General features: G+C 35.6%; 2 protein-coding genes across 5 annotated transcripts in view; one reads left to right on the forward strand and one right to left on the reverse strand.

Annotated features, from left to right (window-relative positions):
- Positions 1–5,611, reverse strand: part of LOC6045655 (hemicentin-2) — a 149,616-nt gene extending 144,005 nt beyond the window's left edge. For all 4 annotated transcript variants that reach the window (XM_038254539.1, XM_038254538.1, XM_038254537.1 and 1 more), the window contains exon 1: positions 4,595–5,611. The gene's annotated coding sequence lies outside the window, so the exon portion shown is untranslated. The remainder of the gene's footprint in view (positions 1–4,594) is intronic.
- LOC119766367 (glycine-rich cell wall structural protein 1.0-like) overlaps positions 1–22,914 on the forward strand; it is a 37,836-nt gene that overhangs the window by 11,787 nt on the left and 3,135 nt on the right. The gene's annotated exons all lie outside the window — the stretch shown is intronic.

Genomic DNA, 22,914 nt, shown 5'->3' on the forward strand with positions numbered 1-22,914 from the left:
GCTAAAAAGTTACGGGTTTTTATCCCCAAAACATATAAAAAAACCTCGAAAATCATACAGATTTTCGAATATTTACGTACCATTTTTGTATGGGCAGCTGCCAAAATTGTATGGAGTCTTGTATGGGTGAACCAATGAAACAAAATAGCTTTTTTTCAAAGAGCGGATCAATTTAACTGAAGACTGAAATGATTTTTGTCGAAATGCATCAATTATCTTATGGACATAACATAAGTCTAGAATTTCTGCTTATAAGTGGATACAAACATTTAATATATTTGTTACATTTGCCTGTATACTTTTAATATGATCCTTGTCAGTGAAGTTTTTGACAAAAGCAAGGCCAAGATATTTTCACGGCGTGTTTTCTAGAACAAACTTTTCAGGAAAAATAGTCATCGCTACTTTCAAATGTATTTTATATGGAATTTTTTCAGCTTTCCAATGCTTCTAAGAGCAAAATGATTCATCGAGAAGTTTCTAAGATTTTTTTTTTAGTTTTTTGTTCTAAATTCCTTCATAATTTATTGAAAACTTTTTAAAAACAGTTCAGAAAACTAGTCAAATGCAGTGTTTTATGTGTCATTTACTCATCAAAATTGACAAAATAAGACAAGAAACAACTTTGTAGAAGGTTGCTAATCGCTAAACAGTTTGAAAATAACGTTTTACCTGAGTTTTTGAATATTTGTTGTTTGTTCAGAAATTAAAATCATAAAACCGTAATATTTTTTTTTTTTTTCAACAATTAAAAGATAATTACATAATTGTTGTGTGCCAGTATCACGTGTCTGCTCTGATTTAGCTGATACAACCGAAATTTTTGGTTTGAGATTGTTGAGGTTATTATTGGATTTTTATGAATCAAACATGAACCAGGAACATGGATACAAAACATGATTTAAAATCGAAAATGTACTACAAATTACTGTTGAACGCTTTAAAAGTCATATTCTCATGAGTATAAAATAAAGAAAAAAATGAAATGTTCTTCTGTTGAAAATGCATTTTAAAGTAGGAGTAAAATTCGTTTTTTTTATCTCTGAATGTTGAAAGCATCGTCAAAACTTTTTGTTTAGTTTTAATCAAAAATTTAATAGTATTTAACAAAAAGATCAAACAGAAACTTCCATTCAAAACTATTTGAACAAAAATCAAAGTATTTGTAAAACGATTTAAAATGATAAGACACCTATAATATTGTTGATCACCTTATAAAAAAAACTAAAAAAAAACACAATTCATACCCATTAAAAAAGTTTTTCTCCTAAAGCTTGCAACAGTTATTTGTAGTTCAATTTCGAGTATAAAACATGTTTTGTATCCACGCAACTGTTTAATGTTTGGTTGAGAATGTTTGATATTTAATCATAATAATCCAATAATACCCATAAGAATCTGAAACCTGCTATAATTTCAATTGCATCCCCGGATAAAAAATTACCATTTGATTACCATATTGGATCATACAATGACACTTTGAGAAATGGTAACTATTTGTGAAATCGTTTTTTCAATTTCCCAAAATTAAAATTTAACTATATTAAACTATTTGTGAACTGTTTGATTTAAGGTTACTTTTTGCCAAATAGTACTTAAACCATTTATTTACCATACAACAAACAGTTTTTTGACGAAAATAGTACTGAGTTTTTTAAGGTTACCATTGCTAACCACCCTTATGCCAGATGGTTAAACCATTTGTGAGATAGTAAAAATTCATGCCAACCATATAAATACCATTTTTAAAATAGTAGTCAAACATTTTTGGAAATGGTAGTAACAATATAGTTTAAAGTTCAATTACCATATGAAAAAAAGTTTTTATATGGTACTTTTTTATGCGGGTCTGCTGATATTTTTTCAACAAAACATATGTAAATAGACCATTTTATATGTTTTGTGTAAAAATATCAGCAAATTCATCGAGAAATTTCTTAGATATCTATATTTTAAGTTTTTTGTTTTAAAGTCCTTAATCATTTATTGGAAACTTTTAAATAAAAGTTCAGGAAACTTGTCAAATGAAGTGTTTCATGTGTCATTTACTCATCAAAATGAGCAAAATAAGACAAGAAACAACGTTGTAGAAGCTTGCAAATCGCTAAACATTTTAAAAATTAAGTTTGCCTTAGAAACATTGGAAAGCTGAGAAAATTTCATATATGATACGTTATAGGTCCGGTGATTTAGTGGTTAGCGTGGTAGCCTCTAGACCCCAATATGGCCTGGGTTCAATCCCAGACGGACCCGGTGGCATTTTTCGAGACGAGATTTGCCTGACCACGCCTTCTATCGGATGAGGAAGTAAAACGTCGGTCCATTTGCGTAAAAGAGGTTTTGGGTGACTCACCACACATAACCTTCGGACGCCTAGAAATGAGCAGAAACTTGCAACAGAGACCACAAAAGACACGGGGGTCGTTAAAGTGGATTACTTTGCTTTTTACGTTTGGAAGTAGCGATGACAATTTTTTCTCCGTAAGGTTATTTAGAAAACACGCCGTGATTTTACTTGGTCCTTCCACTTTAAAATTACCTCATTCATCTTTATAATGTGAGGACTTTTTGGTTTAAGAAAATGAGGGAAAATAATACGTTTTGTTTTTTCAGCATCTTGAGTAATTTCCGTTCTGATAACATACCTGCAGAGTGCAATCCGTCAAATAATTTTGAATATTTTTTACGATATAAATCGGAAAATTAAACCTTTTCAATTTGCTTTTTCTACGCCAGTAGAATAGACTTCAGATTTGTTGCTTGTGATGGTCAAAAGATGAGGCATTGTGAGCTGTACAAATAGACGTTCTTTACTCAATTTGGCCAAAACAGCACGTGCGTCAAGATAGCACGTCAGCGACGACTTGCAGGTGTAACATCACTCGTCGAAAAATAGCTTGACAGTATGTAAACAAAACGAAAGAAAATGATCTGAGTTGTGAGATTCACACAAAATCTTCTACTGATTGATTTTCTTCGAAAAGTTCGGGAGCGATTTTCTTTTGCGTACTCTCTCTCTCGTAGGCAAGCGATTTTTTTGCGTTTACTCTATCCCTGGCTGTGATCTAGTTTTAAGCTTTTCTTATCTGTCCTCTGTGCTAAGCAGGGGTGCCAGGTTGCCAGATAAATCTGGCATTGCCAGATTTTTTGCGTGCCAATTTGAAAAAAAAAATATTTTCTATTGCATCCACACATTGTTTTATTGACGTATTTTGTTTATTTTGTGAAGCTATAATGTATAAAAAGTGAAAATACACTGTTTTTGAACACAAAATTCCTTATTACTTTGAGAAAAGTGGCTTGCCAGATTTTTCCCAGATTTTTTGCCAGATTTTTTTCTCTTCAGACCTGGTAACCCTGGTGCTAAGCAAATTCAGTTAATTTTATATTTGATTTATCTTACCTAACCAAAATCGAATGGTTGAATAAACCACTCGTGGGTGAACCACCATGCAATTAAGTTCATTCGTTCATTGAAACTGTTCATCCCTTATCGGCTTATATCGACAAATGACCATTTTATATTCATCGAACTTTGGTGACCGATACGGCAAAGGCACGGATTCGATATGGTGAGGTGGCGGGTTCGATTCTCGATATCAGCCCTTTCCTGGTAGGTGAACTTTTTTGGAAATGAATCCTTGAGAATAACGATCTCTGGATTTAACCTAAGTGTCTGTTCACAGTACCTTCACCCAAAACTGGGCAGCGATCGTCCGAGAGAATAGTGTTATCATTTACGGACACAGAGAATACAGCTTGAGATGAGCGAGAGAATTATTCCCTCGAGGTTCATTTGCTAAAAAAAAGTTCATCGATTTAGTGTCTTAGATAAAGTGTTATGTTAAGATGAGAACTTTAAATCCTCGTTTCGTCTCTGTCATCTCAGGTTTTTATTAAAACAATCAGTATATTATTTATTAATTTTAGTTCATTTCTCAAATTACTTCCACAATGCATGAAAGAGCAACCGTGTCCTCTGATACTAATTCTTCATTTTCTCTTGAACAAAACCAAATTTAATTGTTTTCGATTTCGGAGCATTTGAATGAGAAAAAGCGCCTTCATGTTGACATAATTTGAGTCACCAACCCATAAACGAAACAAACCACAGAGTCATCAACCTTCATTCCGGCGCCTCAAATGTATACCTTTTCTTAGTAAATCACCGAGCAAACAAACCTACCAAACCCATAAATATCGGATGAACAAAATAATGTGTCCTCTCCGTCCTTGGACTATCTCTCACCCACCTAATTTAGAGCAGCTCCTTGAGACATGCAATCTCTTCTTCACACGTTCCAGCACAAGTTCCTTTTCTTTTTTTTTTCGGTTGGTGTTGTTAGCTTTGTTTTGTTATCCTAACCTACAAATTTAGTTTGCTTGCTTCTTCTTTCGGTGACTATTTTGAGCGAACGAGTACTCATAGGTCGGGGGTGGGTGACGAAAGTATCTTCGATTTCCCAAAGTTTTTGAGGGTGCACGGAGAGAAGTTTGTAAACTTGTGGTGAAATTTTGTTTACGTTCAAACAAACAAGATTTCTCACCGTGCAAGTTGTTTGTGTGAACACGTGTGTTTGTGCTGTTACCTTACCTTAAGGTCGTAAATTCCTCCACCACCGACACGTGTGAATTTCCTTCCTTTTCCTCGCACACTCGGCTAGGTTTGATGTATGTGCGGCTCACGGCGGCTGGCGACAACTTTTGATCTCACCTTAATTTTGCTTCACTTCTGGGTTCTTCGTGCTCGGCCTCCACCACCGAAGGAAATAATTCACTGTGATGTATTGAGCCGGTGTGTGTGTTTGCCTACATTAAGGCGAAACGAAAGGCGTAAAGTTCGTGCACACTTACACTCACACGCACACACAGCTAAACTTTCGCTGTCATCGTCCTTTTTTCCTGGCTGCTTCTTTTTGTTTTGGAAGCGATGAAAGCTCTCCTTCTTTAGAACTTTAACGAGCTCGCAGTAGTTCCGCTGGTTCGTCCTCCTTAAGGTCTTCCACACTAGTTTCACCACCCCCTCGCTCGCACAGTTTTCCTTCCCGGAATCCTCCCCCAAAACGGACGAGAGCGCTAATCACCTTTCATAAAACAGCGCGCACCTTTTTGTGTTTTCCCTCGACTTCCGGGGAAAAACTTCCGTGGAAAACCGACGCAGCACGCGAAATCGAACACCTTGGACTTGTGCCGGGAGACGTCGGAGGGGGGCGCTAAATTTTATTTAGCGAAATGGAAAACTTTCGCCATGTGTCTATGTGCGGGGGCCACAAATATCCTCTACACACTAGGAAAAACAGCAGCAGCACACCACCAGCGCAAACAACAACAAAAACAACACCAACTTGGAGGACAACAGCACGCTCTTCAGCTGTCCAAAATGGGTAAGAAAAAAGGCATACCCCAGGGCTTACCACTCCACTCCCAATTCGGTTGTCTTCTCCAAACCTTCCCCCCTTTCTTCTTCTTCGCACACACAGTCACACACACACTGTCTTATTTGTGTAATGGACGACGACGACGCACTTTTTTGGGTGAAAAAACGACGCGCGGAAAAACCTCGCCGAGCTGCGATTCACCGTGTGCACGTGTTGCGCCACCGTCAGCAGTCCGAGGAAAACTGGAGAGGAAAATCCTCGCGCGACGAACTTGAACTCGCCAACGCGAATGCAAATGGGATTCGTCCTGCGAGAGAGAGAGGTGAAATATTTGAGAGAGAGAAAATTTCTCTCACTGCAGCAGTACAGCAGCGACCGCGCGGACACGTGAGGGAGTGAAAGCGTCAAGTGCGTGCGTACACGGAAAATTGAGCGTTGGGTGGATGAACGGCGGCGGTACACGGAAAATTGGGAGCGGAGTTTTGAGTTTTCTTTGCGGAGGGGTGCGAAGTTATTCATTGCTGATACGGGTGAAGGGGAGAAAGTTCGCAGAGTCACGTGGTGTTGCGTTGAAGCGATCCACGTGGTTGTTGAGTACACTGTGAATTTAGCTGGCTGTTTTAGGGTTCATCCATCATTTTACTGTTTGAGGATGAATATCACAATGTGTGTCTCAGCACGTCTAGTTAGAGGTCTTTGTTAAGATTAAGGTTTCAGCGATCAAGCCATATGAAAATATTTTTTAAGAAAATAATGTCCATTTCTATCACCAGATTTGATACGCAATGTTAAAAAATAAAAGTAAAACTGTTCCATTTATGTTATTAAACAACAAATTTTTTCATGGAAAAGGCCCCCACAAAGTTTGAGCCAAATAAAAAAAAACATATAACATCCATTTCCGGAATTTGGGAAAAAAATTCTCAGATGAATGTATAAAGCCTGGGTTTAAATTAGTTTTTAATGAAAGTTTATGTAATATTACATTATTATATTATATCCAGAAACATGTATGTAGCCCATCAGAATGAGAAACCTACAATGCGAAATCCCTCCCAAAAACTCCCATGCGAAATTTGAGCCAAATCGGAACACTTTTGATCTGGATCCTTCTGGTTTGACGTGGAATCGCTGATGTACGTTTATCCTTTCCACTCTCCATCGGACTGATAGCCGTGCGGGTTAAAGCGCAGACCGATCTATGTGTTCTTGGTTTAAATCACGTTTGCGTAACATCAATGTTATATTTACTAATAAAATCGCATGGTTCTGGCTTACACACCTGGTAATATTAGGTCATGTTTTTTTTTTGTGTAATTTGTTTCTGCATTCTTTTCATCAACATCAACAAACTGAGTTCGTTTCGTTATAACACAAAAAACATGATATCGATTTTATAATATAATTATAATATGGAAAGGCCGCCCAAAAAAGTGCCTTTTTCGAGTATTTTACTTACTGAAGTCATTCAAATGTGATCGCCTGGGGTCGTGTACAGACATATTCCATAAAACTTATGTTTGGGCATGGCAGATCGTTTTGGAAAAAAAATTTGGAATCTGTGAGTGAAAAAATTTCACAAATCATTCCACAAAATGAACCAACAATATTTGCAACCAAATTTAATACACACAGCTTGTAGGAAATTTCACGGAGAACATTTTTTTAACATTAAACTTACGTCCTCGCAAACCCAAGATATTTTCATTTTATTGAACAAAAAGTGACTAATTCTTAGTGATTTTTCACGATTTCGCGGACGGCGTGAATCATCAGATTTCACGAATTTCACGCCGTCCGCGAAATCGTGAAAATTCACTAAGAATTAGTCACTTTTTGTTCATTAGTTTTCAATTGAAAAGCCATTTGAATTGCAAACATCAACATCAACATAAAATTGTTTCAACTTTTACTGATAAGTGCATGCTACGAATACTTAAATGATGTTAGCAAGAGTCATCAATCATTTGATTGCGGTTATTCTCATACCAAAAAGTTTTTTTTTACAAATTTTGGCTTTTTCAACAAAAACTGGCTGAAATTGACTAATAAGTATCTTGTGATAAGTTTTTAAAAGATCTCATAGATTTATTTTAATTGAATTTTTTTTTGGAAATCAGATAAAAAAAACCAAATGAAAAGTAAAATCATTTGGGTAATTCTCTACCAACTCACACGAAATCGGGAAAAGTTGCCCCGACCCCTCTTCGATTTGCGTGAAACTTTGTCTAAGGGGTAACTTTTGTCCCTGATCACGAATCCGATGTCCGTTTTTTAATATCTCGTGACGGAGGGGCGGTACGACCCCTTCCTTTTTTGAACATACGAAAAAAGAGGTGTTTTTCAATAATTTACAGCCTGAAAAGGTGATGAGATAGAAATTTGGTGTCAAAGGGACTTTTATGTAAAATTAGACGCCCGATTTGATGGCTTACTCAGAATTCCGAAAAAAACGTATTTTTCATCGAAAAAAACACTAAAAAAGTTTTAAAAATTCTCCCATTTTCCGTTACTCGACTGTAAAAAATTTTAGAACATGTCATTTTACGGGAAATTTAATGTACTTTTCGAATCTACATTGACCCAGACTCATTTAGAACAAAAATTTTCATTTTAAAATTTCGTGTTTTTTCTAACTTTGCAGGGTTATTTTTCAGAGTATAACAATGTTCTACAAAGTTGTAGAGCAGACAATTACAAAAATTTTGATATATAGACATAAGGGATTTGCTCATAAACTTCACGAGTTATCGCGATTTTACGAAAAAAAAGTTTTGAAAAAGTTACTTTTTGCGTTTCTCTTTGTTTCGTCGTCCGTGTCTGTCGCGGGTGACCATGAACGGCCATGATCGATGATGACCAACTTAGTTAGAAAAAACACGAAATTTTAAAATGAAAAATTTTGTTCTCAATGAAAAAATGAGCCTTCTGGGTCAATGTAGATTTGAAAAGTACATTAAATTTCCCATAAAATGACATGTCCCGAAATTTTTTACAGTCAAGTAACGGAAAATGGGAGAATTTTTAAAACTTTTTTAGTGTTTTTTTGGATGAAAAATACGTTTTTTTCGGAATTCTGAGTAAGCCATCAAATCGGGCGTCTAATTTTACATAAAAGTCTCTTTGACACCAAATTTCTATGTCATCACCGTTTCAGGCTGTAAATTATTGAAAAACACCTCTTTTTTCGCATGTTCAAAAATGGAAGGGGTCGTACCGCCCCTCCGTCACGAGATATCAAAAAACGGACCTGGTATTCGTGATCAGGGACAAAAGTTACCCCTGAGGACAAAGTTTCACGCAAATCGAAGAGGGGTCGGGGCAAGTACTGTGTGAGTTGGCGGAGAATTACCCATTTATCTTTCACGAACATTTCAGATTTGTACTAAGTCCTGTTTAATTTTCACGATATTTGATTATTTTGGTGTATAGTTTCCATGGAAGTTAAAAAATTACCCCTTTTTTGTTTGTTCTTTTCTGATATAAAATTGAGCATAAAATGAAGTTTTTGTAATTTAAACAAAAGATTTTCAAGGTTATTTTGGTGTTTTGAAATTAGGGTCCCCGGGAAATTTTCAATGTTTGAGCGTGAAAAATCACTAAGCCTAGTTATCACCAAAAAGTGCTTCTACCATTTTTGCAAAGGTTGCGTTAGTGCGTTCATCCCGGGAATTCCCGAGACAAAAATCCCGGGATTTTTCCAAAACCGGGAATTTTAAAGACGAGATATATTAACGTATATTTTTGATTTCAAATTTGAAAAAAAAAATCTCATATTAAATTATTTTTGATCAAACATCGGCATCTTGGGCAAATAGATGCAAATGTAACGAATACAGACAGCTATTTAAGCCAAAAAAATGCATGATATTTTGGATGACTTCGGTTAAAACAGGAACAGAACAATACAATTAGTACACCGATTTCCAAATGTATTACTCTACAATCTCCTGTACCTATTCAGACTGTAGTCTCGATATTCCCCCGGTTGACTACCGCCAACTTGAACTTGAAGATTATTTGTAAAACACGTTTTATAAAAAAACATATATATATACAGCAATTCCATTTGAAAAGAGCCTAAACCAAAAAAAAAGTTCTCCGATCGGGCTCAAATTTTTTTGGGGGTTCCTTGGCCAAAATAATTAGACCCGTATTTTTTTGTTTGGCCATTAGGGTGACCTACATCGTGCTAGGGTGGTTCGAAAAATGGCAATTTTCGTCATTTTTCGCAAAAACACTTTTTTCGAAAAATCATATCTCCGCGCCATTTCATCCGATTTTAACTGTCTTAGACGCAAAAGAAAGGTGATGAGTTTGGCTATTTGGAAAAAATAGTAAGAAGTTCCAACAATCTAGATTAACTATTGAAAAAGTCGTATGAAAACTTAAAATGGCGTTTTGACCGTGTCTGGACCAAAGAGCCTATGTCTGAAAATATTTTTATCGGATTCCTCGGAAAATTTCACGTAACATACATATCAAAAAATAGGCGATGTCGAACCGTACGTTTCCAAGATATGATTTTTTGAAAATAAAAACTGAGTTTTTCGACGCGCCACGCGCAAAAACAGCAAAATGACGAAATCGGCAAAAAATCAACTTTTTTCACTAAAACTGCGATAACTTTAAAATTTCAGCTATGACCTATAAATGTTATGGTACCAAAAGTTGCGTCTTTCAATTACAAAAAATTTGATACCCAGACATGTATAGGTCATCGCTGAAATTTTTAAGTTATCGAAGTTTTAGTGAAAAAAGTTGTTTTTTTGCCGATTTCGTCATTTTCCCGTTTTTGCGCGTGGCGCGTCGAAAAATTCAGTTTTTATTTTCAAAAAATCATCGCCAATTTATTGATATGTTACGTGAAATTTTCCGAGGAATCCGATAAAAATATTTTCAGACATAGGCTCTTTGGTCCAGACACGGTCAAAACGCCATTTTAAGTTTTCATACGACTTTTTCAATAGTTAAGCTAGATTTTTGGAACTTCTTACTATTTTTCTCAAATAGCCAAACTCATCACCTTTCTTTTGCGTCTAAGACAGTTAAAATCGGATGAAATGGCGCGGAGATATGATTTTTCGAAAAAAGTGATTTTTGCGAAAAATGACGAAAATTGCCATTTTTCGAACCACCCTAGCAAGATGTAGGTCACCCTAATGGCCAAACAAAAAAATACGGGTCTAATTATTTTGGCCGAGGAACCCCCAGAAAAATTTTGAGCCCGATTGGAGAACATTTTTTTCGGTTTAGGCTCTTTTCAAATGGAATTGCTGTATATATAAATATTTTATTTTTATTTATATTTTATTTTTTTCAAAGAACAAAAAACAATATTTAATTTCTCTTAGGCTATTTAAAAACTGTCGTCCTTGTTAAGATTGAAGTGTGGATTATCACCAATTAATATTATTAAGCTAGTTCTATGATTTTAAGGCTGAAAACATAACAAATATAATGAAAACATAGATTTTATTACTGATTCAAAAATTTCCCGGGATCCCGGAAATTCCCGGGATTTGAAAAATATGTTTCCGTTTCCCGAGAAATTCAAAACCCGGGAAAATTGGACGCTCTAGGTTGCGTATATCTCATGTACATCAAGAGCTAGAAGTTTGGTGTCTTCGACAAACTTTAATAAAATTTTCTCCTCTACAACTTTGCCAAAGACACCAACTTCCTAAACCATAATCCAACAAAGTTAGATTTTGGTTGGCACCCTAGAAGGTCATACCCCTGTATGTCATTAACTTAAAAAATAGTCCTTGTCAAGTAGAACAACTCTTCCGAAGACACAATATGGCTAGGACGCCAAATAAAGGAGATAACAATTTATTTCACTTAATTTTGCCATTTGCATTAAAATTTAAACAAATGGTGATCAGAAATGGTTATTAATCGTGTTTTTTACCGATGTACATAAAATTGGCATAGGGCTTTAGGACCCGATTGCCAGTTCTTTAATATATTCCTTAATTTAAAAGATTGATATGGTTCTTAACATTCTAGTCTTAGAGTTTTATTATAAAAAGCCATTTTCCTTATTTCGAATAATTCATTAAATTAAACTTTAATTTATATCATGAAACGAAATGAAATCAGTAATTGGTGACATCATGAATCACCAATGACAAACTGTTAAGCTTAATTTTAGGCTAACTGACTATGTACTAACTGATGCGCAGTTGTTGGTCAAACGGATAATAAAACGAGTAAATTATATTACTCTTAACTGAATTTAAAGCGTGACGCCATCATGGTTGTAAAACAAACAAAATAATCGCTTAAACCTAATCGTACAAATTTACGAGAATCCGTCAAAACAATCGTGATTATCGCCAGTGTTAGGTGTGTCTCGTCGCCAGTTAGTTGTTAAATTTATTTCGAACCCATTATGATCGAGGCTTCGAACCGGTTCCAGAACGGCGTCATCAATTCACCCCTTGCAACGAGCAAGAAAGTCTGTAATTTATATTCGATGCACGGCTGCTGATGGGCATTCAAATTCCCGCCAATCGATTTGATTCATGACCCGTTGCCACGTGGTTTGGCGCGATCGTGTGTGGCTCAAATCATCCCGTGAACAGGATCGCGGCTCTGGGGTGATTTATTGACAGGGCATGATTAGTCGTTGAATGTTGTAGGGTGTTTCCAAAGGAAGTTTTTGTTCGTCGAAAAGTGACCGGTGATGGTGATTAAATGGTTAGTCTGATCGAACTTGAAGTTCAAATTAAACGTTAATGATACGCACCGACTTGGACTTATAAATTTCGATGCTCATGATGTTGCATAAAGTCGAGGGGATTTTCGGGCCACAACGCGCACCGATCGAGTGATGGTGAATTGCAAATTTGGTGTAGCAATTACACAACTCATGCTGCTTTGTAGGTTTCGAAAAAGTGGAGTTCCCCTTTAGAGATTTGCTAGAAATTAACAACCGGTTTGTGCAAGCTGCTTTGCTTTGATAAAAGATCCGGATGCAAGTGGCAATCAAAGTTTAATGCGAAATGAAACTCTTGGAAATTCCACTTTGACAAGTGAAGCCACCTGAAAACGGTTGGAATGAATGCAAAACAAGAGCAAACATCACTACAAAGTGACGCAAATATTGCCTGCCCAAGGGTGGGTTGGTGGTTGTGGGTGGCACCCAGCAATGTCCACTTTGTCTTTGTACTAAAGTAGAACAAGAAAAAAAAAACAAACTTACAAACAAAGTACCAAAGCAATGCAAACAGTCCACCTTTGACTGAATGGTTGCGTCCAAGAGTGAAAGTTCTGTTGGAAATGAAAACCGGGAAATTATTATTTGTGCTGTTTTTTTTTTGCAAACCAAACCAAGCGTCACAATAAACGATGGACGACGAACGACGACGGGTCATTTGGACCAAGTGGGAGGGGGACGAGGTTGGTGGCGGCTAGTCAAGTGAAAGGTTTTAATTTCTAGTTTTTCATTTGCTTGCATTGGAATGGTAAATAACTTCTCGGTGGTATTTGCACAGCGAAATTGCTCTAGTGGCGATGTTTGCTTAAGCCGGAGTGAAATGTCCGATTGCGCAGAAATGGTTTTATTTTTTTATTTTTGCCTGATTGCTTCTCATGAATTCTGGTAATAATTTGTTAAAAGGAAACCGTTTAACTGTGTGAGTAATTTTCTGCCAACTTACACGAAATTTGAAAAATGCCCCGAGCCCTCTTTGATTTGCGAGAAACTTTGGCCTTAGGCGTAATTTTTGTTCCTGATCACGAATCCGAGATTTAAGTTGCGATATCTCGTGACGGAGGGGCGGTACGACGCTTATTATTGAAAATTCGTAAAAAAAAACTTGTTTTAATCATTTGCACTGGTGGTGATTTGGAAATTGGTTGAAAAATTGAACAAATTTCCGAAAACAAATATTTTTTCATCAAAACATCTCAATTTAAATTTTTGTTTGTAACTTTGCAGTGTTTTTTTAAAGTGTAACAATATTCACTTATGTTGTAGAACTGAAAATTCATTTTTTTTTTGTATGAATCCAAACATTTTCTGTACAGTCCAGACTCGATTATCCGAAGCCTCAATTATCCAAAGTTTATCTGAAGTTTATCTGAAATTCGATTGTCCGATGGTTTTAAATCTTTTATGTATCTATTTTCGATCGCCGTGCATTTTTACTTTAATTGCTTTAATTGATATTTTTAGGCGAATAAAGAACACAATTTTAAACTTTTTTCTTACGTTTCGGCTTACTTTAAAAAGGAAAGTAAGCCGAAAGGTAAGAAAACAGTTCAAAATTGTGTTCTTTATTTACCAAACAATATCAATTTAAGTAAAAAATATACATAGCTTACAATCGAATAATCTAATCATGAACAATTTTTTGTGTTTTTTTATTTTTAGTCATTTTAGTCAAATTTGAATAGTTGATTGTCAGTTGAAAGACAATAAGCATTTTTCATTGCTTCATCACCGCCGTTTTGGCCGCCATTTTGGATTTAAAAATTCTAAATCCCTTTAGCGTAGTTCAGGGGTCATACTAAATCTCCAGAACCAAAAATAAAAAATTTCGTGATTCGATTATCCGAAGTGAAATTTTTCGAAGGCCTTCAGATAATGGAGTATGGACTGTATCTCGATTTCCTAAAAACAAAGTTTTGAAATACCATCATCAGGGGTGATATCGGGTCTAGGGTGAGATTGGGTCATACAAAAATGAAGAAATTTGTACATCATGGTTTTATTTTGTTGGTATTCCCACGCTTCCCACGCAATATGTTAAGTAATTAACAATAACTGTACTGCCCATGTTCGCATAAATGTCCCATATGCAAAAACAGCTAGCTGAGATTTGAAGTTTGTCCCACACATAAGGCTACGTGTTAAGTTTTCGCGAAAAAACGGGATTTCGTCCTGATTTCTAGAACAAAGTACTGGATGTTATAGGCTCTTTTGAAAGAGCACACACTTACGAACCAAACTGCATCAATAACTCAAAAACGATGAAAATGCATATGGGACATTTATGCGAACAGGGGCAGTGTAATACCAAAAAATGTGGTATTCTGACTAAGAAAATGTCCAACAATTTCAAGTCATTTCTTTCGGGGGGTAAGATATTAATTTATAAAATCAACTTCGAAATTCTCTGTTTTCAATATCTGACAAATTTATCAATTTTGCAATATCAAAACAATATTTTAAATTGGTATGATACCAAACTTTGCTCTTGCATTATCCTTAAGAAAATTTTAAAGTGTTCAGGAATACCAAAATTTGGTATTGATACCAAAAAAAAGGTATTATTACGCATTTCCCTTGTTGTTTACCCCTGCTCGGGTGAACACAAAATACTTGAATGTTGAATGTCTTCAAACCATTGCAACCATATTTGAGAAATTGGTTTGTTTGCGGTGTCAAAATTTGTACTTTCAACAAAATGATACAGTATTGTCTTACACTAATTTGAAGTAATCCAATTTCTCTGAAAATTACGCCACAACAAACCTTCTCCTTCTGGTGCATTCAAAGGATTACCACCAAAATACACTCGTTCATCGAATTTCCTAACCCGGATGCTTGTTTGCTTGTTTTGGTTTCTTCGGCAACAAGCACTGGTTCCAATTTCCAAATACTACTCCCGAAATCAGATTAGTGTCACTGTTGTCATTACAACGGTTACTCTCGGTATTTAGGCTTGAAACTGTACCCGTTTGCAGCAGCCTGGTCGAGTGTCCAACCGTTGTGTGCGAAGGTAAACATATCCGATCCTTTTTGAGTCCAGGCACACCACATTTGAAGTTCGTAACAAGCCTGCCAGACAGAAACCCATTACATCACCTGATAGGCCATCTCTCGGCAGAGTGCAAAGAATCGAGGCTCTTCAACCTTCTTCGCTCCGACGAAACTCGACGACGACCGGTGTGCGTTCCACGTGCTTCTCGTATGAAGTTGCAAAAGAACTTCCTCCTCCACCCCGTCCGAAAAGAACGACTCGGATGATTAAAATCCTTTTGATTAGAATCCTCTTGGGTCTGCTTTTTTGATTTGCCTACCCTCTCTGGGTGCCGAGGAGTTCCTGCAGAACTGCAGGTCGCTTTACAGGATCCAGCGTTGTTTGCTTATTTTTTTCCTGCTTCTCTTCCGGAGTTGGGGGAAACTTACCGCCCAGTTGTTGTTAGCTAAGCCTATCTGCTTTCGTCATAAGCTACTGTAGGAAGGGAAGCTTCCCACAATGGCCCCTTCTCTTCTGCTTCGTGGGGTGGGTGTTGTTTGTGCATTTGCAAAAAGAGCTTTTATTTACCTAACCACAAATGTACAGTGGAAGGTTTTTACATTACCAACACAAAGTTCATAAAATTAAAAAAAAAAATTTTTTTTCCTTTTTAACATTGAATTTGAGTTCTGCAACCCCATTTCAGTCAAATTTGAATCATTGCCAATGCCGGAGATTCAACTACTATGACCTATACTACCGCCAAGATTCTTCCACTGTGCCAAGACTTTGAGGTTGATTAAGACCACAATTTTACTCGTTTCTGAACGTGCACCTGTGGGGTGTGGGTGTGCAGCAGCGGTGTGGTGTGCAAGCAGGTGTGCTACAAAGCTGGCAACCCAAGCCCAAGCTAGACGAAACTACAAAGGTGAATGCAAAACGAGATATCATTCACCCCATCTTGTGCAAATAGGACACGTCAGGATTCAATTCCAGCGCAAACACAGAATTCTATGGCGACTGCTAATGAGAACTGTGCATTCCGCAACCACCCACTCTCATCTTCCTTTCTTTCCTCACAGTTGGAATTTCCCCTTCCGATGAAAACTGGCGCGACATGCCACAATTGAGCTGAGAGGATTTTTCATTTAGTTCAGGTAAGCAAGAATGCAACACACACCCCCTTTTGCTCCCGTGGGAAAATGAAGGAAAACGCGGAAAACGACGCATTGCTCCCGACTTTAGCGGTTCCTTGTGAGTTTGTTGCCGCCAATGCCAAGGTAGAAAACGGAAAGAAACAGCCTAGTAAGTGAAATATTGTTCGCAATTGCATAATTGCTAAACGAAGCTGACATGGTTTCAGAGTAGGTATACTTTGCCTGTGTCTAAACAAAAATATCTTTAATTAGTTATTTAAAAGAAAATATTTAAAAAAAAATATTTTTTTTTTGATCGTTAGAATGGTTTGACTTTTCAAACATGTAATGATTTTTTTTGCTATTGGGAACTAAATGTATAAAACCTGAATTATTAATTATTCAGCAATTCCCCACGAAACCAGCATGGAAAAAAATAAAAGTGCTCGGATCGGGCTCAAAAATTTTCTGGGGGTTCCCTGGCCGAAATAATTAGAACCGTATTTTTTTTTGTTTGGCCATTAGGGTGACCTACGCCGTCTTAGGGTGGTCTGAAAAATGGCCATTTTCGTCGATTTTCGCAAAAACCACTATTTTCGAAAAATCATAACTCCTCGCCATTTCAACCGATTTCAACTGTCTTATACGCAAATGAAAGGTGATAAGTTGGCCTTTCAATCTAATCTAATCTAATCTAACCCTAGCGCAGCCAGTCTTTCGAGGGCATCCTGGAAAATGCCTTAGGTTGATTAACGCCTAGCATCCTCTTGTCATTATTAACAATTGCAGTGCCCCAATGCAATAAATTGCTTTGAAACATCACAAACGTTAAAGCGGCCAGGCCAACTGCGTAAAGTTTACCGCAAAGATGATTCGTTGAAGTGGATTGAATTTGAGCACGAATGTTCAAACAACAATACATTTCTGAATCTACAGGGGGGAGGAAGAAACGTGGGGATCCCCCGCTCACGTTCCTGTTTGTTTAGGCAATTAACGTTGGGAGTCACCATGCTAAGAAGTTTTGGTGATCCGGGACCCTCGTGGATGGGACATCGAATTTCCGCGAATGCCCTGGACACTATTTGCCGTGGTTATAGCGCCACAACTCGCTCACTGTTGGTAGAGGAGAACATTATTATTAAAAAGTAATAACATTTATCACCAATGCTACTGGTGAGTTTGACATTAAAATTCTAGATTAAATTTTCAAAAGATCCTATCAGCGTAGGAAACGCATAGGTTTTTTTGAAAATTTACTCTAGAATTCAAATATGTTTAGTTGTCGTAATTCCAAAAACGTGTGAACATATGTAATTATTTTACATTGCAAAATAATAATAATAATAATAATAATCAGACTTACCGTAACGAGAATGCTGCTGAAAAAACTTCTAAAAATGGAAAAGTTTTACCTGATAGCACCACCCTATTGATATCCCCTACCATTTCCAGTGTAGGAGAGGCGACGAGTTACTTCAGCACATTTTCATGCTCTCCAACCCCGCTAAGCAGGCGCCGTAGTCTCGAAAGGTGATAAGTTGGCCTTTCAAAGAAAAATAGTAAAAAGTTTGAAAAGTCTAGCCTAACATATGAAAAGTGCGTATGAAACTTTAAAATGCCGTTTTGACTGTGTCTGGACCAAAGAGTCTATGTCTGGAAATATTATTATCGGATTCCCCGGACATTTTTACGTAACATACTAAAAAATGGGAGGAGTTTTGTTTCGTGGGGAATTGCTGTGCAAATGCATTTTTCTGGAAACACGATTTTCATTTACAGGTGACATGATATCTCAGGATTGGATGAACCAAATTTTGAGAAATTTAAGGTAAGATACATTCCGTGTTCATGACGGGACAGAATATTGTTTTTTTTTCTTTTTTTTTAAGTCCAATAAATCATCAATGATGGAAGATCATTGAATATTTTACAATTTTCTGATCTGAATAAAAAAAATATGTTTAGGGATGGTTGAAAATGAAAATAAAAAAATTAAAATGTGGAAGGTGTAAAATTTTCAGGTCTGATAATACCTCTTTTATGATGAAGGGGAGAGTGGGGAGACTTGTTCCCCTTTTTTGTATCGCACATAACTCTGTCAATTTCCCACAAAACTCCAAACTTTTAATTTTTTGTATTTTACATAACACCTGTACATTTGTGTTCAAAATATAACAAGTATTGTACACAGAAATAAACTGTGTAAATTTGGAAGGTGTAATTTTTGAAGCTTGAATATTACCTCTTTTATGATGTAATTTTACCTCAATTTAGACTAAATTACACAAAAAAGTAGTAAAATAACACATTTTTTCTAACATAAAAGATGTACCGTAAACTGGGGTGACTTTGATAGCCCGGGGTGACTTTGATAGGTTTTTCATATGCCCTCCAAATTAATATCTCAACATTTTTGAAAATTTTGAGTATGTAAGCATTAAAGGTTAACTTTTTATCGAAAATATATGCAAAAATGTTACTGTTCCATTGGATGTATCAAAATTAGTGCCCAGATCAAATTTCTATCAATGTCATCCCGGGCTATCAAAGTCACCCCAGTTTACGGAACCTCTTCTCAGATGTAATATTACCATGTTTTTTTCTGTGTACGTAAAACATTTAAAAATTAAAATATTCTTTTTTAGACCAAAATTTAGCATGGTTACAAAAGCCGATAATTTTTGTTTACTAAACATTTGATAAATGGTTCAAACTGCAGTAAGTTATGTACAACTATACTAATGGAAACAATGTACGAAAACCCAGCCCAATTAATAAAGCTTGATACTGATTCCATTGACTATTAGAATGCAGGGATTAAGTCTCCCTTAAACGCACCTTTTTAAACAATTGATTGAAAAAATAGTATGACGATTAATTTAACGTCAAATGCGTAAGGGTTTTGAAGTTGATACAATTATCAAACAATTCTTGTATTAAAAATATTTTTTTAAATAAATTTTGAGTGTTTTCTATACATATCAAAACAAAGAAAAAAGATCTCTTGGAGGGTATTTTCAGCAATTTTTAGAAAAATGTGTGTAACTCAACACAGCAAAGAAAGTAGTAATTCAGCTGCGTGTAAAAGGCCTGGGTGTAGAATAAATTTTGCATTATTTAATGAAATTCTGTGTAATATTACATTCTGAAATATGTAGCCCATCAGTATGCGAAATCTACTTGACCGAAATGTCAAGCTTATATATACGTTTAGCCTTACCATTTTTCATCGGTCTGATGGCCGAGCGGGCTAAGGCGCCAGTCCTTAATGATGGTGCTGGGTTTGAATCCCGTCAGTTGCAACTTTTTTTGTGTTTACAAAAATTGTACATGCTGTGTGTAATATTAAGTGTTTATTTTGACGAAGGCGATTTTACCATCGGATTTTTTGCTGTGAATTTAAACATTTTTTCTTTGTTTTCTAAAATGAGTTTTAGTCAATTTCGCACAACTTTCTAGAACAAAGCCAATTTTTAACTTAAATGCTGACGAGATGTGTCCCCGGGGATCAAGTCTCCCAGTTCTCCCGTAATTTTACCTGAATTTTGACTGAAAAGTTCCATTACATCGGAAAAGAGATAAATTTACAATTATCAGAGGTAAAATTATCAAAGGTAAATAAAATAAAATTTCTAACAAAAAGATCAATGATTTTTTTTACCTTTAGTCTTTTTTTTTTGAGAATATAATTAATTTGATTAAAAATGCATAAATAAACGTTGCAAAATGTATAATGAATAGTTTACAATAGATTTTAATATTGTTTTCAATGAGCATTTCAATAATAGTTCTTTTTTGTCTGCTGATATTTTTGGGAAATTTTGAAAACGTTATCGGTTTAATTTTCAATTCAATTCGAATTCAATTTCTAAAGAAACAATGGTATATTTTTTTCGAGCATATTTCATACTATTCAAAAATCACCACGATTTAAAAAAAATGATTTCGATAAGAAGTTATGACAAACACACAAAAAAGGTAAAAATATTGCATTCAATCATAACATTTGGAAAAAAAATATGCGCGCTTCAATTTTTGTGCTAAAAAGTGAATGAAAATATTTTCAGAGCATATACCTACTATTCCTGAATTGACTGTTTTTTTTCGTACAATTGCTAAAGATACGAAATCGAACAGAAATCACACAAAATATTTGAAAAGCTATAGAAATCCAAATTAAAAACTTTTCAAATATTATCCAGATTTTATAATTTTCATTAAACTTTTTTTAAGGTGTGAAAGGGATAAACTTTATGTTTATTTGTTATTTGTTTATAGGACCTTTTCAAAAAATGTGGAGATATGTTTAAAGTCAAATTTAATTTAAACTGAGAAATCCTTGGTTCAATATAATAGCCGAAATCAATCATTTTATCATTTAAATACATAAAAGAAATCGATTGAAGATTTTACAGTGGAACTGTTCAAAGATTTCAAACAAAGGGCTGGTTCAAATATTACATAATACAATAAGGGTAAAGGGGTTAACGAATTTGTAACAGTCTTTGCATTACAATTTGAATGGAAGATGTGGAAGTCTAAAATTGCCAAATATTGTGTATGAAAGAACCTAAAGAACTATTTGCTGCTAATGTTAAGGAGTTATAAGACTATGACAAACAAACTCGCAAACAAATAAAACTTTTTGACAGTTTGGCAGTTTTCCTGCTTTGTTCGTTTGCCTACATTTATTTGCAAAAATGCCATCCTGCATACATTTGGCTTTGTTTGCGAGTTTGACAAAATGTCAAGCACAAAAAAGTGCGAGTTTGTTCATTTTCCATAGTCTAATAGTTCCTTTAAAAACAAGTTTTTATTCCAATAAATTGTACACGTTTTCTGGATAACCATAGACAATACACTTTTTTACAGATTGTGCCTACATTATTACAAGTAACTTTCTTTGTGACTGTTTAGTGTTTATCCAGCTGATATAACACGTTAAACATGTTATTATTAATAAGGTGAACAACACTTAGCACTTTCCCGCCGATTCTCCTTTGTTCATTCGTGGAAACTAAATCTTGCCGAGAGACAATGCACGTTAACCATAAAACACCCCAAATCCCCAAATTTCCCCGTTCCCCCTTTCAAACAACAAGTCACCGATCGCACAAAGATTCAGCTGTTCAAACTGTTTATCCAATAATAATGGGGAAAGATACAATTAACTTTCCATTTCAACTGCACCACTTTTGTGTGGGAGTGTTTCAACGTGAACGAGCAATTTAATGTTCAACACTCCGCCCCTCCCTCCCGCTATAGACAACAAATGTACTGTGTTTCCTTAACCCCTAGCTGGAAAATCATTCTATAGGGTGTCGTCTAGTTTAGGAGAGGTTTGGATTTAGTTTTGATCAATTCGAAATTTTAGGTGTTTTAAAGTGAAACTACTTACTTTTCCTGTCATTCTTGAACGACGAAATAGCCTACTTTTCTGTACCAAAAATAACAGAATCGAATAGCAACACTTTTCAAAATAAATGCTGAAAAGTTCTACTTTTCAGCACTGAAATGGGTGCTGAAAAGTTGAACTTTTCAGCACTTGTTACGAAAAGTAACACTTTTCAACATTTTTTTGATTTAAACGATTTATTGACAAAATACATGAAAATTCGACTTAAAATTTCACTCAATGGGTGTTTTTCGAAATTGCAAAAAATGTTATATGGAACTCGTTGCAAAACTTGATTTTTTCAGCACTCGTCGTATTTATCCAGCTCGGTGAACCTCGTTGGATAAATGTACGACTCGTGCTGAAAATATCCTCTTTTTGCAACTTATTGCATAAACTACTATTTTATTTAAAAAAAAGTTAAGAGTAAATTTAGGATAGAACACCATCCCCTAACCCCAACGATTTGACCGCACAAGCTCCTCTCTGGGCACAGACGATGATTCGCCAATACAATCCGGTCCGCTACACCCGCCGGGGAATAAATCACCGCCGTGGCCCGACTGCAAGTGAATCGATGGCATCAGAACGGATTCTCCCAGAATGTGTGCCCGCCAAATCCATGACGTCATAACTCAGTTCGTGAGTTGCGTCCTAAACAAGAAAATCAGAACCAGAAAGGTGGCTGGTGAAATTTTTGATTTCCTAATTTTTTAGATATTGCCTTGTTTGGTCATGATTTCAACTGGATAAAAAGACACACCTTACAGTAGCAAACTTGTTGAACAACAGTTCTAAAAGCTGTTGTGAGATCATTTTGAGTCAGACAGTCAGTTGTAGAAACTGCTGTGTAACTTGCCTGCTACTCGGGGCTTAAAAAACCCTCAGGTGGAAATCACTTGAAAACTTTGAACTTTGTTGCAAAATTTACGGAAAACTTTTGCGTTAAAATTTAGTGTTAGATGCATACATTTTAAAATCAAGCCACATGTATTCATTTTATGTTCAACCTTTTTAAAAAAAATCATTTTTTCATTTTATTGGCAACACTGCCACACGAATATCATCCGACATTTATTGCAGCAAAATGAAATTATTGATAAATCGTTATTTTACGCAAATTAACTTATTATATGAAAAATTTAATGAAAAAAAAACAGAAAATTTATATTTTAAAGTGCAATAATTCGTTGCTTAATTAATATAACAAAAAAAAAACTTTACCAAAGAAGCCAAATCAGACACAATTTTTAATATTTGAAAAAAAAAATCGTATAGACAGCTGTCAAAATGGTGTGGAGATTTGTATG

This window comes from Culex quinquefasciatus, chromosome 2 (assembly GCF_015732765.1).
Source record: "Culex quinquefasciatus strain JHB chromosome 2, VPISU_Cqui_1.0_pri_paternal, whole genome shotgun sequence".
NCBI classification, from domain to species: domain Eukaryota; kingdom Metazoa; phylum Arthropoda; class Insecta; order Diptera; family Culicidae; genus Culex; species Culex quinquefasciatus.